The sequence below is a fragment of the Ailuropoda melanoleuca genome, chromosome 1 (assembly GCF_002007445.2).
Source record: "Ailuropoda melanoleuca isolate Jingjing chromosome 1, ASM200744v2, whole genome shotgun sequence".
In the NCBI taxonomy this organism is placed as follows: domain Eukaryota; kingdom Metazoa; phylum Chordata; class Mammalia; order Carnivora; family Ursidae; genus Ailuropoda; species Ailuropoda melanoleuca.
Window position 1 is genome coordinate 41,280,560 of NC_048218.1, and position 17,017 is coordinate 41,297,576.

Genomic DNA, 17,017 nt, shown 5'->3' on the forward strand with positions numbered 1-17,017 from the left:
CCAAATTCAAATATTTTTTCTTTAGATTTGTATTTGAAATGAGTTCAGATTTGGTGTTTTAGATAATACAATACTTTCCACTGTCGAAGAGAAGAATTTAAAATTACAAAGTAAGCCTCGTGAAAAAAACAAAAAAAACAAAAAACAAAAAAACGAAGTTGATATTGGTATCTAGACATCACTCACTTCCCAATCCTACAGTGGTTGATTTTTAGATAATTAAAATCAAAATGGGATCAAACTTCTTAGTGCAGGTTGACAAGATTTAGGCCTTAGCATAAATGTACAAATTTGCTCCGTGCACACACGTTCAGAAGATCTTCAAAGGAATCAGGCATTTAAAGAAACTGACAAATCCACAGAACCATAGCTTATTAACAAATCTTAACTAATACTAATAATTTTTGTTTGTCTTTACATTCCTTGTCATCTACCAAAGTAAAACACTCTGCTCTTCAGAAGCCTGGGGGCACTAACATAGCCAGGCTCCGACCTGGGCAGGACACCGGACCGGCTGAAATCCTCTGATAGGTTCCAGGAAGACAGGTCTTGCACACCTTGCTATCAACCTAAAGGTTCTTGCTGGAAGTTGTTCCATGGCTTGGAAGAGAGCCGGGAGTCCGGCTCCATAGAATTGGAGGGACTGGGCATTCCGGGCTTTTAGTCTGGCTTAGGTCTTGGCGGGGAGGCAAAGCACAAGGAGGGTGAGGAGGGAGGTGAGGGTAGAAGACTATCAACACCGACCACTCACAGTCTTTGCCTCACTTCCCTGCCCGTGGGGTACAGTCCTTATTATAAAGGTGAAGAAAGAGGGCAGAGGAGCACAAAAGAAATGGGTTACAAAAGAAAACAAAGTAACAAAACAGAACTCTTAGAAAGTGCGTGATTTTCTTTAGCCTCCCAAGCCTCGGTCGGTGCAAAGGTCTCCCAGGTTCCCTGTGCGGAGGATGCACAGGTGGCAAGACTCAAGTATTTTGGAATTCTACAATCTATGGAGTAAAGAAAGCCACTGCCCAGGTGGGAGAGCTACTTCAGGCTAGTGTTTGTTCCTTCTGTCAAAAGTTCAGAAGTTACAAGTAAAAGCAATGAACATAGTAGCGATTAGTGAAGGTTATTGTGCATATGCCCAAAAGACAGTTCGTGAACCGCAAGCACTCAAACCAAAACACGGACTAAGGCTCAGGGAAATATTGTTACAATTATAACGTGAGGAGTCAGTGACTGCTTATCCTTCGTAGTGATTGGTGAGACTATTAGAGTTTTCTTAAATAACAGGGAATGAATGGTTACCTCGTATCAACTCTGGGAAACAGTTCAAGTTTTGCTTATGATTTTTAGAGCCATAAACAAGTAATCACGTAGGTCAAGGTAGTCTTGGAAGATAAGCTAAATTAAGCTTTGCAAGACTAAACTGGTTTCGCCCGCTCGGAAGGGGGGGTGGTGTGCAACCGTGGTCTCCATTTGTTTCTAATATTAACACTTACTAGATAACAAGCAGGGCAAACAAACAGGAAAGAGGCAGCTGCCCCCTTCACCATTAGCGGGGTTTGGGTAACAGCCATCATGTTCTGGAAACGGAGCTGCTCTTCAAAGCCGTTGTGTTCCCACCATCCCTCTTGAGACCCAGGATGCCAGTGTGAAAACACAAGACTGGAAACAAGTGTGCGGAAGCTCCCTGGCAGCTCCTGCTGGAGACTCAGCATCTGAGGTGAGAGGGGGAACGGAGAGTTGCTGCAGTGCGGAGCTCTTGGCTTAGAGGTGAGAACAGCGTCCTGAACTTCCCGATAAAATGCATGCTCTGAGTGTTCAGTGCATAGCGTACGTGGTAACTTAGTCTTTGTTCTAACAGTTCGAACCTTGAAAAACAAAATTAAATCTATTAGAATTTTAAACATATTAGCAATTTGTTGATTCCTGATAATTTTTCTACTAAAACAAAACGGTCATATTTTTCTTCTTACTTCAAAATAATTTTAAATTTATATTACTGCTGCAAAAATAGCACCATTTCTTTCTCGAGTCATTTGGGGTTGTTTCTTACATAACGTCTTACCAGTAGCCCATGAATATTTTCATATGAATTTCTTACAAATATATTTTTTATGTATCCATATACAGTGATCAAAATCAATGACTATCATGTGATCTTTAAGGCCCTTGCAAGTTTCGATTATCACAATGTCCCCACAGTTCTGTTTAGTTGTCATGTCTGTTTTTCTTCAGTCTGTAATAGTTTATCAGTTGTTTTTCGATGTTTATGACTGTGACTCTTTTGGAAATCACAGGCCAGTTATTTTATAGACTTCTCCTTGATTTGGGTCTACTTAATGTTCTATTAGATTCACAGTATGCGTTTTTCCCAAAAATATGGTAGATGCGATATTGTGTTGCTTCTGGTCATGACTTTGATTTGTTCCATTATTGATGGTGTTCAGTACAATCAATTAAGACCGTGCCTGACAATTCCTTCATTACAAAGTTACTTATTTTCCCTCTGCAGAAAAAGTATCTTTTAATGTCTTTATTGAGGTATAATTTACCATAAAATGCCATAAAATTTACCCACCTTAAATGTCCCATTCAATGACTTTTAGTAAGTTTACCATAATTTTGTGAAACCATTACAATAATCCACGCAGAGTATTTCCATCATCTCCAAAAAAAGATTGATATGCACGTTTGTAGTCAATTTTCATTCCCCACCCTGCGCCCCCCCAGTTGGAGAGCAATCACTGAACTAAGTTTTTTCCCCCTGAAGTTTTGATTTTCTAAATATTTTTATGAAATCACAGAAGATGTGATAAAGTACTTTGAACTTGTAAATATCCTATTCATCAAACTTTCACAATTTTAAGAACTCATTGATGTTTAACAGCTAATGTATTTTATTTCAATATGCATTCCCCTAATGAGCAATAATGGGCATGGTTTTGTATGCTTAAATGCCATCTATGTATCTTCTTTGGTGTGGTGAATGTTCAGATATTCTGAACATACAATTGAACTTTTGGATCCTTTTATTGAATCTTGAGTTCTTTGTATGCTTTGCATATCAAGTTCTTTATCAGATTAAAAAAATAGATTTCTCCCATTCTTTGACTTTTCCATACTTTAAGTTTTGTAGAGCAGGTTTGTAATATTAATAAATCAAATTTGTCATTTTTTTTCTTCATAGATCATGCTTTTGTTGTTCTATATAAAAACATCACTAAGCCCCGGGTCATATAGATTTTCTCATAGGTTTTATTCTATATGTTTTATATTTTTGCCTTTCATATTTTAGGCTTTGATATAATTGAGATAATTTTTGTATATGGCAGAAAGTCTGTCTCTATGTTCTTTTTCTTTTGCATACGGATGTCTAATTGTACCAGGACACTTTTTTGAAAAGACTGTTTTTTCTCCATTGAATTACCTTTTCTCTTATGTCAAAGTTCAGCTGACTGTATTTGTATGGGTCTGTTTCTGTGGTCTGTGTTCTGTTCCATTTGATCTATGTGTATATTCTTTCACCAATATTATGCTGTTATGAGAGCTGCAGCTTTATAATAAGCCTTGAAAGTAGGTACTGGTTGTCCTCCAACTTTGTTCTTCAATATTGTGTTGACTAGTTTTGGTCCTTTGCCTATCCCCATCGACTGTAGAATCAATTTTTCAGTGTCTACAAAATAGCTCACTAGGACTTTGATTATGGTTGCATTGAATCTATAGATTAAGTTGAGAAGAAGTGACATTTCAATAACATTGTGTCTTCTAATACATGGACAAAAAAATAAAGTCCATTTATTAGACTTTACTTTATTTCTTTCATTGGTGTTTTATAGATTTCTGCTTAAAAAACCTTTTTTCTTAAATTTCTACCTAAGTATTCCATTTTTGATGTTATTTTAAATGGTACTTAAAAAAATTTCCAATTGTAGTTGTTCATTGCTGGCATATTAAAAAGGAATCAACTTTCATTAATTTTCCTTGTATCCAATGACATTTGCCAACTCACTGCTTAGTTCCAGAACTTTTGGGGTTTTTTGGTTGTTGTTTGTTGGTTATGTTTTGTTTTGTTGTTGTTATTGTTTTGTTTTGTTTTGTTTTTCTACCTAGACAACCTTGCCATCTATATAGTTTATATATTTCTTTCCTAGGTATACACGTTCCATTTTTCTTATCTTACTACTTTCGTTGGGATTTCCAATATTATGTTGAAAAGCCGTACTGAGAGAGCAATTCCTTGCCTTGTTCCAAATCATTAGGGACGAAGTGTTTCATTTCTCACCATTAACTGTAAGTTGTTTTATTTTGTTTTGCATATTCCCCTTACTAGCTTAATGAAGTTCCCTTTTACTCTTGTTTGAGATTTTTCATGATTTTTTCCTACATAGATTATTATTATATGACTTTTGTTATTCAGTCTGACAAAACGATAATTTTAATGATTGCTTCACAGTTATTGAATGAGCCTTGCATTTGTGGAATAAATGCAACTTGGTTTTGATATATTATCATTTTTATATGTTTTTGGATTTGATTTGCTAGTATTTTGTTAAGGATACTCATGTTAATGTTCATGAAAATTACTGAACTATAGTTTTTCTTTCTTATGTCTTCATCTGGTTCTATTTTAAGTCTGGCCTAGTAAAATGAGTTAGAGAGTATTCTCTCATACTTTTTGGATAAAAAGTCTATACTCTGTTAAGTGCTTGGTAGATTTCACCTGTAAAATCTTGAGTCCACTATTTTTTTTTTTTGGAGGGAGGAAGGGTTTAAATTATTGAACATATTTAATAAAGAGCTATTCACGTTATTTCTCTTAATATAACTTTAAATAGTTTGTATTCTTCCTTAAAAAATAAATAGTTTGTATTCTTCAAGAAATTGAAAAATCTCATGTATGTTATCAGATTTGTGGGCATAGAGTTGCTCATAGCATTTACATATTTTTCTTTTAATGCCCACTGAACCACTAGGAATGACTCTAATTCATATTTTTATTGAAGTATAATTGACACCCAGTGTTATACTAGACTCAGATTTACAACATAGCTACTATCTATCTGTATATAAAGCTATTACAGTACCATTGACAACATTCCCTATGCTACACCTTTTATCGCCACGACTTATTCATTCCATAACTGCAAGCCTGAATCTCCACTTCCCTTTACACATTATGCCCATCATCCCCTCCTCTGGCAACTGTCAGTTTGTTCTCTTTATACTTATGGATCTATTTCTGCTTTTTTTTTTTTAAATCCACAGATAAGTGAAATATTATGGTATTTGTCATTCTTACAATTCAATTATTGTAATGCCTTCTAGGTCCATGGCAAATGGCCAACTTTCCGTTTTATGACCAAGTAATAATCCATTGTGTGTGTGTGTGTGTGTGTGTGTGTGTATACACATACATACATACATATACCACCTTTTCTTTATTAATCTATTAGTGGACACTTAAATTGCTTCCGTATTTTGGCTATTGTAGATAAGGCTGCAATGAACATTGGGTACATATCTTTTTGAATTAGTGTTTTCATTTTCTTTGGATAAATACCCAGCAGTGGAATTACTGGATCATATGGTATTTCTATTTTTAATTTTTTGAGGAACTTACATACTCTTTTCCACAGTGGCTGAACCAGTTTACTTTCCCAGCAAGAGTGCATATGCTTCCTTTTTCTCTATATCTTAACCAACACTTATTTCTTGTCTTTTTGATTCTGGCTATTCTGACAGGTGTAACACAATATCTCCTGGTGGTTTTGATTTGCATTTCCCTGATGATTAATGATAAGTATCTTTTTATGAGTCTCTTAGCTGTCTCTATGTCATTTCTGGAAAAATGCCTATTCAGTTCCTCAGTCCATTTTTTAACCTGATGATGATGATTATGATGATGATTGGTATTGAGTTGCATATGGTCTTTGTATATTTTGGATATTAGCTCATTGGCTATATCATTTGCAAATATCTTCTCGCATTCAGTAGGTTGCTTCTTTATTTTGTTGGTGGTTTTCTTCACTGTGTAAAAGCTTTTTATTTCACAAAAATTTGATATAATTTTAAGGATATATAATTTTGAGTATGTAATATAAAAGGTTCTTCCTAAATATTTTTTGAGCTACATGAGTGCTCTCTGAAAAGCTAGAAGAGGACAGGGGACGTTATATTATTGACATCCTTTACAATCTATATTCAGGAATCTTAAGTTTTATGGTATGTCTCCCTACTTCATCTCAAGTAAGATTCATTACCCATTAGTTTATATTTTGCTAAGATCTAAGCCATAGAGCATATGACCAAATATTATTGCTCTGAAATTTTAACTTGCTTTGAGAAACACAAATTTAATGAATGAGAATTTTTTTGACTGAGTTCCAGTGATACATAAAATGTTAATTTGTGACTGACGGTATTCTATAGCATGACAAACACAGTCTAAACAGAGGAATAATAAGTCAGCAGCTGAAGATTCTGATAAACACACTTCACTTTTGTAAAGGCTTTTGAGATCGGGTTCTGTAGTTGAAGTTAGTGTGCAGCAGTGTCCCTAGGATCAATGGCTATGGAAAGGAAAGAAGGAAGGTAGGATTGGGCAGATGGAAAAGTCGAATTCTGGTACAGGTCCGAAACTATACAAGGAGCTCCAGGAGTAGAGTGGCTCTTCATAGTTGTCAAAAGGTAGGTTTGAGATTTCCAGGCTTTTATAACCCCATATCAATCAGTCATGGGATGTAACCTGCCCCAGAAAGGGATGTGAATTTGGTCAAAGTAGCTTTGTGCAGTTGAGGTCATCCCTGAGGAGGCTGACATAAAAAGGATATATGCCAGCAGCACCTTCAACAATCCTTCTTTAAAGGATGCCTTAGTCAGTTAGTGCTGCTGTAATAAATATCCTAGACTGGGCAGTTTATACAACAATATTTCTTCCTCAAAGCTCTGGAGGCTAGGAGTCTGAGATCAGAATGCCAGCATGGTTGGGTTTTTGGTGAAGGCCCTTTTCCTGGTAGTGTCCTCACATGACCTTTCCTTGGTGAGTGCACAAAAAGAAAGATGTCTTGTGTTTCCTCCTCTTTTTTAAGAGCATTAATCCTCATCATGGGAACTTCATCCTCATGACCTAGTATAACCCTAATTTCCTCACCAAGGTCTTACCTCCAAATACCAACATATGAATTTTGGGGAAATACAAACAAACATTTAGTACGTAGCAAGGGGATTCTGGATAGCACATCATGACATAGTCTCATTAGTCATAAAAAAGTAAAATATATTCATTGTATTCATAAATAATAGTATATATCTTTATATTATAATCTGGTAGAAGAGATAAAAACTTTAAGTGAATAATTCCTGAAATTTCAGTAGAGAAAATAGAACTTACTTTCAAAATGATAAACGCTGGCAAGATTGAATCTCCTTAGAATATTAGTTGAATTACACAAATAATATATTTTCCCATTAAAAAATTCGAATATAGTAGCAGTGTAAGGATAAGAGCAGAAAGTTGTCTTCATATTTTATAATCATTAATTGTGTTTTTCCCTAAAGTAAATAGTTTTGTAAATTGTCTACAACTTTCTTTGACTATGACTCCTTATACATTTTAAGTATGTTTAAGGGTTAGTATTTTTAAATATAAAAGATTTTAATGAAAAACTGAAGCCCATGTTCCAATAGACTTTCAATCGATCCTTGTATTTGGCTCTGTCTGAACCCCTTATTTAGTTAGCAGCAGTCTTTTATTCCTAGGCTTTCTAAGGTTCAAGCAAGTTTTAGTCTGCTGCATCCCTCCATTGCTGCCTCCAATTTCAATTTCTTCTGGCTGTTAAGTTGCTACTTGCCTATCTGCATTAAAACTTCCAATGTTCTTTGCTGCCATCTCTTCTGTTCCCTTCTTTGTAATGTTTGTTGGTATTTCAGAAGGAAATAATATTAAGAATGTATTAAATTTGTCTTGATTAACTAGAGACCCATGTGTGGGGATAACCCTCATTAGAATCATATATACATATATAAAATACATAAAAACGTTTATTTTTTACACATTTCTACTATATATGTGTGAATATTTTAATAAAAATATTTACATTGATTTAATTCTTTTACTTCTGTCACATGGCAATATGTTTTTGTGTTCTTTACTTATCTGTGCATATATGTCTACCTCATTGTTATTGAAAGTTTGTCTATTTTATTTTTATCTTTGATTTTTTTAAAGATTTATTTATTTTAGACAGAGAGAGTGTAGGGAAAAGGGACAGAGGGAAGGGGAGAGGGAGAATCCCAAGCAGACTCCCCACGGAGTATGGAACCCAATGCAGGGTTTGATCTTAGGACTCTGAGATCATGATCTGAGCCAAAACCAAGAGTCAGTCTCTTAACCAACTGAGCCACCCAGGCACCCCGAAAGTTTTTCTATTTTTTAAACTAACCACTTTTTTATTATTGGAAATATATGCTCTTTCTGCAGTTTTTACAAATATCCCCATATTTAAACATCTTTGTATATATATGCTAAAGGTTGGACAGTTTTAATTTTGATATTTGTTATTATAATGTTCTCCAAAAAGTTTGTACCAACATATATAAATATTCTCATCAACTGTTTGAGTCTGTTAACCGAGGCATTCATTCAACACATATTTTTTTTCAATATTTTAAAAAGATTTTCTAAATTGATAGCCAAAAAAGCGATGTAGAGACTTCCATTTTTACCATCAACATGTAAAGGGCTTGGATATTGTTGCTCCCATCCTTAATAACAATTATTGATTACAAAATTAATGATTTTCTTGCCTCATCAGTGAAATGAGTTGCAGAGTATATTAGCTTTGGTTTTGCAGAGAAACAGAACCAATAAATAGTATGAGTTTGTGTGTGTACACATATTTATTTTATGAGATATAACTTATAAGGTATTGGCTCACACAATTATGGAGGCTGAGAATTCCCGTGATTTACTTTCTGCAAGCTTGTTGGTTCACAAACTTGCTCATTAGCAAAGGGCAAGAAGAGACCAAAGAAAGAGGCAGATCAGATTGGTAAGTAACAAGTTTAATAAGCAAGGGAATTACAAGGTTTGTCCTGGGCAGCCACAAGACAAATAGATCTCCACACTTGTCCACCATAAACTTAAAGTTTAAAAGAAGCCTTAATTATATGTCAGTCATGTATACCATACAGAAGTCTTAGCATCCTACTCTCTCAAGGCTATGTTTTTGGAACAGCTCCCACTATGACAATGGTGGTAAGAATGTAGCTTCCAAGGACAGAGGAGGGGATGAAGATCAGCAGCTACCAAGGACCTCTGATTGCCTAGGTCCAGCTTGCCAGTCACCAAGTGGCCACGTCCTCTCAATTACTTCCTCCACCAAAGTTGTAGACCCAAGAAAGCTAGTGCTGTAGTTCAAAGGTCTGAGAGCCAGAGAGCCAATGGGATAGATTCCAGGAAGAACCAGGAATACTAAGGGCAAAAAATCAATGTATCAGCTCAGTCAGGAAAAGAGAAAATTTAACCTTCCTCTGCCTTTTTTGTTTGATTCAGCCTCTCAACAGATTGGATAATGCCCAATCACATTGGTGGGCATCTGCTTTACTCAGCCCCACCAATTTAAATGCTAGTCTCTGAAATATCCTCATAGACACAACCAGAAATAATATTTAACCAGCTATCCGATGGCCCAATCAACTTAACATATAAGATTAGCAATTCATCACAGTTTAATCTGAAGAGTCAGAGAATCACAGCCAAGATCAGCTCTCCTGGAGCAGAAGCCTCTGGAGCCCTAAACCAATAGGAACACTTAAATGCTAACTGACAAATTGATGGAAACAGTGTACGTAGACTAGCATCATAGTTAGGTATTCCTGAAGGACACAATCTTATGGGTCCTTCATGCTTTTGTGGGTTTTACCTCCAGCAATTTCATCACAATCTCATGGTAAAAACCCAGGAAAAAACCTTTGTGTTTCTGCCAAAGGGAGGAAAAGTCAACCATTTTGAAATGCCCCTGGAGAGTTCTTCAAAACATTTATTCAACAAGAGAAGTTTTTACTAGAGTCTTACTAGACTTGAAGGAAGGAAAATTATCCAGCTCTAGTATTTCTGTTTCACATAAGGGAGGAGGGGGAAGCTAAGAAACACATCTTAGCCTCACTGAGTCTGAAATGTAATCATAGGATTAGAGAATACTTTCCCTTTCCCCACAGCTTTTTACCATAATCACCACGTCAACAGGATTTCAGCAAAATAACAGTGAATTATAGCTGAGAGAGCTGACAGCTCAGACTGTATTTAAGAAAGAATTCTTAGGGAAGTCTAAAAACAAGGACAATTAAAACAATGATATCAGAGGTAATAAAGACTCTGGCACCTACAACTATAGGAAACATTAAACAAAGCACAACTCCTAGACAAATTAACATAAAACCTTACACAAAAGGCCCATTTACTTCACTTCTAATTACCTGATGCATCATGTCCAGCTTTCAACAAAAATTACAAGGCATGCTAACAAGGCAAGAAAAAGCACATTATGAAGAGAAAAAGCCATCATCATAAACAGACTCAGTAGGACACAGATTTTTAAATGATCAGACAGGACATTGAAATGATAATGATTAGTATGTTAACTGCTCTAATGGGAAAATAAAATAGACAACATGCAAGAATAGATGGGGAGTGCAAGCAGAGAGACAGAAAATCTAAGAATCAAAGGGAATGCTAAAAATCAAAAACAATGTAACAGAAATGAAGAGTGTTTTCAATGGACTCATCATTTTACTGGGCACTGCTGAGGAAAGAATCCATGAAATTGAAGATAAATCAATAGAAACTTCTCTAACTGAAATTAAAAGAGAAAATAATGAAAATAAAACTGAACTGGCAATTCCCAGTGTTGGTGAGGATGGGCAACAGCAGGGATTCTAGTTCATCGCTGATGCAAATGCAAAATGATAGTTACTTTGGAGGACAGTTTGTCATTTTCTCACAAATCTAAACATAGGGCTACCAGACTATCCAGCATCCATGCTCCTGGGCTTTTATCCATTCGATCTGAAAACTTGTGTAGGAAATTTACATGCCTATTTCTAAGTGAAAGAGGCCAGTATGAAATGGCTATATACTGTATGGTTTTAATTATGTGATATTCTGGCAAAGACAACACTATACAGACATTAAAAGATCAGCAGCTACCAAGGATTTTTAGGGTGGTCGAGCCTGTGTGATCCTGTAATTATGGATACATGACATTATGAAATTGTCAAAACACATGTAACTTAAGTATATGAAGTGGGACATAATGTATGTGAATTTAAAAAAAATATTTGGGAGTTTGAGAGATCCTAGGAAGGAAAGCAGTCTGTAACAAGTGAATCTTTCTGTGTTACAATGCATGAAAGAACCTCACTTAAAGGGATGGGTGAAAAAGGTGTTGAGCTAAGGAACTTTAGAGATGACTGGAAGATGTTAGACTAACCGCTAAAGGCACTACATATAAACACGGCATTCTCACTGGTAAATTTTTTTTCCTGTATTAATATGGGTTAACAATTCTGATACTTGTATATATAATGCAGGAATTTTAAAAAATAAATGGCAGGCAAAGAAAGGCAGATAGTGGGAGCCATGTGTCTAACTGGAAATTTACAGATCAGCAAGAATTGGAAACATAATAAGTGGGTAGCTTAAAATAGTTACAGATGATTACATGTACAAATAATTTTAGACATGTGTGAATACATGGCTTAAAATACTCTATACTTTCTTGCTTTGTCAGGTGAGAGGTCCTAACAGAATGACACCTCAGTAGTAATGGTCCTGGTTTTCTAATACCACCTTCCAATAAAAATGTACCATAGCTTCTTGGATACCTGTTTCTAGAACTGGGGTAGTAAATATGCATGAGTCTGGAACACATTGTGCTGAACATAAGGAGGTGAGATATATAAGATTGATATATAACATAACACATATAAGCTATAACATTAAGGATGTGAGTCCAAGAGACACAGGAGCCATCTGACAAGCTCCCAAGGATTAAGGATGGAAGAAATTGAGCAATAAATCAAATAAATTAGTATTGGATTCTAACTCCAAGTATAAAAATATCTATGAGTACATATTGATATAGATAAATGGTTGAATAAATAAATGGGAAAGAAAAATCTCCCATAGGGGCACCTGGGTGGCTCAGTCGTTAAGCATCTGCCTTTGGCCGAGGGCGTAATCCCAGGGTCCTGGGATCGAGCCCCGCATCGGGCTCCTTGCTCTGCTAGGAGCCTGCGTCTTCCTCGCCCACTCCCCTTGCTTGTGTTCCCTCTCTCTCTGTCTGTGTCTCTCTCTGTCAAATAAATAAATAAAATCTTAAAAAAAAAATTTCCCATAGTGAAACAATTCTAGGAATTCATGTAGATACTCTACCCTAAAGGAGAAGCAGCACGATTCCCCACTCCCTAAGTGTGGGCTGTGCATAGAGACTTCATTTCAAAGAGTGAAGTATGCAAAAGGAGCTGGGACTCACTTTGTGATGGAGAAAACTGATGAACATTTCTTCAGTCAGCTAATCAAGATCGGCACTAATACCATAAATCATGTTGATTGTATATGCTTTGATATGATAAAAATGACACTTTACTTCTGTAATCATCCTCAAAACCATAACTCCAGTCTAATAATTAGAAAAACAAGCAAATTACAATAGAGGGTCCTCCTACAATACACCTGGCCGGTACTCAATAAAATTCCTTGGGACCATAAAGGTTATGAAAAATAAGGAAATGTGTGAGTGCTACTGCAAAAAGGAGACGAAGGAGGCATGACAAATAAGTGTAATGTGCTATCCTGAATGGGGTATTAAAAAAGGACATTAGCTTAAAAACTAAGGAAATCTAAATAATTATGAACTTTAATTAATAATGTATCAATGGTAGTTCATTACTTATAACAAATATGTACCTATTAATGTAAGGTGGAAGTAATAGAGGAAAACTCATACAGGCATATAGCAAACTCTATATATCTTCTCAATCTTTCTGTAAATCTAAGGCTGTTATGTACAACAGTCTGTCAGATGTGATATGTAAAAATTGGTATGAATATTTTGTATTTGATCTTGCTTTCTTGAGAAATAAAATATTTGATAGCTATGGATATTTCTTTTTCCCTTTGGGTAAGTAATAAGAAGCTAAGTTTTATAGTTGTATTTTGCCTTTTTTTGAGTAGTCATTATTTTTTTCCAGAATTATTTAATGAATAGTTTATACTTCTAAAAAATTAAGACCTACACTATTATGTTTTGGGAAAAGAGATATTCACTATATCTCTACAGTAGCCTGCTCAAAGTGATAAGCTGTTGATGATAAACTGTCCTAAAATATTCACACTAGTGTCCTGTAATAAGCATTTATTTCTCAGCTTGTATTCCAAAGTATTGTTTGTACATACAACCATTTTGCATTCTGCATCCTAATTAAGAACTCTTTGTTCTAGTCTCACATATACCTGGGCTCTTCTGGCTTCTGCCTTAGAATTTAGAGATCCAACCTGAAAAGTATTTACCTTAAATTGTACAGAGTTCTTGATATATTGATTCTACCTATTTATAATGCAAACTTTAATCATATTTTCTCAGGTTGGCAAGATACTATATTTGGACTTTGGCTCTGAGATGAGGTCTACACTTTCAGATAATTACACAGGTCCACATATTAGCTGAAGAGAATTTTATGTGTTTGTTTTATTGATACAAAATGTGTATGTGTCTCTCTCATACACACACACACACACACACACACACACACACATACACCCACAGAAGTCCAGGAATGATATTAAACAAAAATTAGCATTTATTACATCAATTATAAAGGACAGAAACACTGTAGCCCCTGTCCAACAGTTTAGAGGTAGATTTAAATGATCAGTGGACCTAATTTTTAAAGATTTTCCAGTTAGATTCCAGATGAGTAATTTGGAGTATCAGGCAATTGGAAAAACAAGATCACTAACTTTTTTTTTTTTTCCCTCTCGTGAAAAGAATTTACTTCTATATACATACACAGAAGAGACCCATGCAAATCTTTGTTAATACAATTTGACAATAATGTTCGCAGCTTGTAATAGAGTAAAAATTGAAAAATTTCATGTTTATTTCTAACATGTTTGTTAAGAACATGTTGAACATAGGAGGACAAAATATACAGTGTTCACATTCAATTTAGTCAAACAGTTACTGAATTACACTCTCAAGATTGGAATTCTTTAATTTATTTGTGGTGTAAACTAAACAACTAGTGTTCTATATATTCATTATAGGATATTTGCTCAAAAGAATTTGAAGCTTTCTAACTCGGGTCCCATCAACAAACCATACGACATTTTTCTCATCACTCTTTTATAGGGAAATAGCTTATCAATTATTTTTCCTTTTGGGGATTCTTCTTTGTTATGTATAAATAGTTTCTCTTCTATTTTACAAAAATCAAATAATGGCTATACAATAAAAAAAATAATGCAGTTTTACATTGTGTTTATGGGCTTCATAAAATTGTCCTCTGTATATAATTTTCTTAATTGTTAAAATTACACTGAGTATTATAAAATCCCATTATGTGCTAAATAAAACAGATTTTCTTTAAATGGCAGGCTAATTTGTAGTGTCATGATCAAATATAAACTAACTGTAAGTAAGAAACTGACTCTTGTACTAATATTCTCACTTTTATGGCAATACTGTGCTATTTTAAGTTTTATAAGAAGGTTAAGGAAGCTTCCTTGTGATTTTGTGCTCATATGTCCTTTTTCCCAAATCTGAAGTGTATATTAATTTGCTTTTTAATAATGAACAGAATAACCATTTGCAATTAAATTCCCAAGTAACTTTAGTAAAGTTAGTAGCATAATGATTATGAAGATTTATTCAAAACATGATTTTTAAAACATACTTGAGATGGTTCAGCGATGTCATCTTAAAGTTTGTACTTCATATTAAAGTTAATTATAGTTCGAGGACTCTGGTGCTCTCATATATGTTGTGTTAATCTCAGGGTTTAACTTTCTTGCAATCTTCATCTTATATTTTTAAGTAAAAATTCTTTTGGTGCAGAAAATAAAGCAGAATGGTAGTTGAATGTATTCACAACTTCTTTTGCTATATGTTTGCATTATCCATCTGTTTCAACATGCTTTCAAGTGTTGTTTTGCCTCCAAAGGCAGCTAAGAGAATATTAATGGAATAGTGGTAGAATCATAATGAAGTTGGAGAAATTGTTGATAGAAGAATAGAGTAGATGTATCTTTGCTTTCAAGAATGTGCTCTAAAAGCAACAATATTTTATTAAATTTATAAGTAGAAATTTTCAATTAATTACTGTAGTCTCTTTAATCATTTCTTCCTAGTATATAAACAAATACTGGATGTATTTTTTAAAGAGAGTTATGACACATTTTTGATTTTTGTTTCCATTCGATGATTCCCCTGCCCTCAGAATCATGTTTACACATTTTATTTGAACCTTTATTAGTTTTGCCTATGAAGAAATCATCAGGTTAAACCAAGCTGCTCCTTGGTCTTCATCATCATTCATGCTCATGGAGGTTGTGTTTCCTGTGTTTACAGAAAGGTTATATCTTTGAAACACATATATCTGGTCTCTTTCCTAAGGCTACCATTTTTTAGTGTCTGTGTGTCTCTGTGTGTGTATTTAAACTATCTAGTTGAAAATAAATGGACATATCATGCCCTCTTTAAAGTTTAATAAAACAATTAGAATTATATATATATATACACACTCACATATGTTTATATGTAAAATGTATACAGCAATGTGTTGACAAAAAGAATGGAAATACACAAACTTGTTGACAATTTTTGTCTCTGAGGGAATATAAGACATTTATCTTTTTACTCCTCTAATTTTTTTACATATGAGCATTTATTACATTTCAAATATGAAACAAAATCTTTACTAGAGAGTGATCTTTATTTATTTTTTGTTGATATTTACTTTTGTAGGTTTATCTTTTGCAATATAAATTATTGTATATAAACACTGATGTGTTGAATAACAAAGGAGAATATCCCCAACTATTTTGGCTTTTTGTTACGGAAAACAAACATGCTAACAAACAAAATCTATCATCTGGACGCGGATGACATGGGCAATGTCAAGTACTTGGAGAAAGCATTATTTTAACAAAACATTGATTAATCAAGTCAAAGAATATGCATGAGAATCACCTGTAAAGCTTGTTAAATATTTCCGTGGTCCAACTTTTTTTTTTTTTATTGTGATTTAATTTTTTTTCTAATGGACCCCAGAACAGTCCTTTATGGTCAGTCTATGTGCCAATTAAAACCTCTGATCTTATTATGTTACTTTAGTCATTCCTGTTGTCTTCTGTTAAAATTTATCAGTATGACCCTTTAGATGTAGAACAAATGTGGAATAAAGATAAAAATTTTATATTTATTTTAACATACACCTTACTAGCTTCTGATTATCTCTTCTGATATCAGCATCAGCAATTCCAAGCTATCAGTGAATCTTAGCATGCAGAATGCTGTCTCTTACTTCTCAGGAACCTGTTTTCCTATCACATATCATATTACACAGATTTTTTTTTTTTTTTTAAGCAGGCTCTACACCAGTGTGGAGCCCAGTGCGGGCCTTGAACGCACAACCCTGAGATCAAGACCTGAGCTGAAACCATGAGTCAGACGCTTAACTGACTGAGCTACCCAGGTACCCTTATACAAATTTTTTTTCCGAGTTCCCGATTATTCAGAGTGTGGAACAATGTTGCCAAAGAGGAGAAGAACTGGGTGGAGCAAAGAATGCTCTGAAGAAGGACCATCAAATAAGTAGAAGGGTTTTTGTGTGAATTTAAAGTATGATACCAGAAGAGGGCATTTTGACAAAAAACATTTTTTATATGTTACTTTTTTGACAAGTCTGGTTAATTCCAAATATCTGTGCATGATTCCTGTAAAATTTGGGGCTGTTTGGGCATTATTTA

The 17,017-nt window shown here is 34.5% G+C and overlaps 1 long non-coding RNA gene across 1 annotated transcript; it reads left to right on the forward strand.

Annotated features, from left to right (window-relative positions):
* Window positions 1-1,499: 1,499 nt before the first annotated feature.
* Window positions 1,500-16,668, forward strand: LOC109490466. The gene is made up of 3 exons (XR_002143790.1): window positions 1,500-1,708; window positions 4,140-4,278; window positions 16,638-16,668. It is a non-coding gene; the product is annotated as an uncharacterized LOC109490466 (long non-coding RNA).
* The last annotated feature ends 349 nt before the right edge of the window (window positions 16,669-17,017 follow it).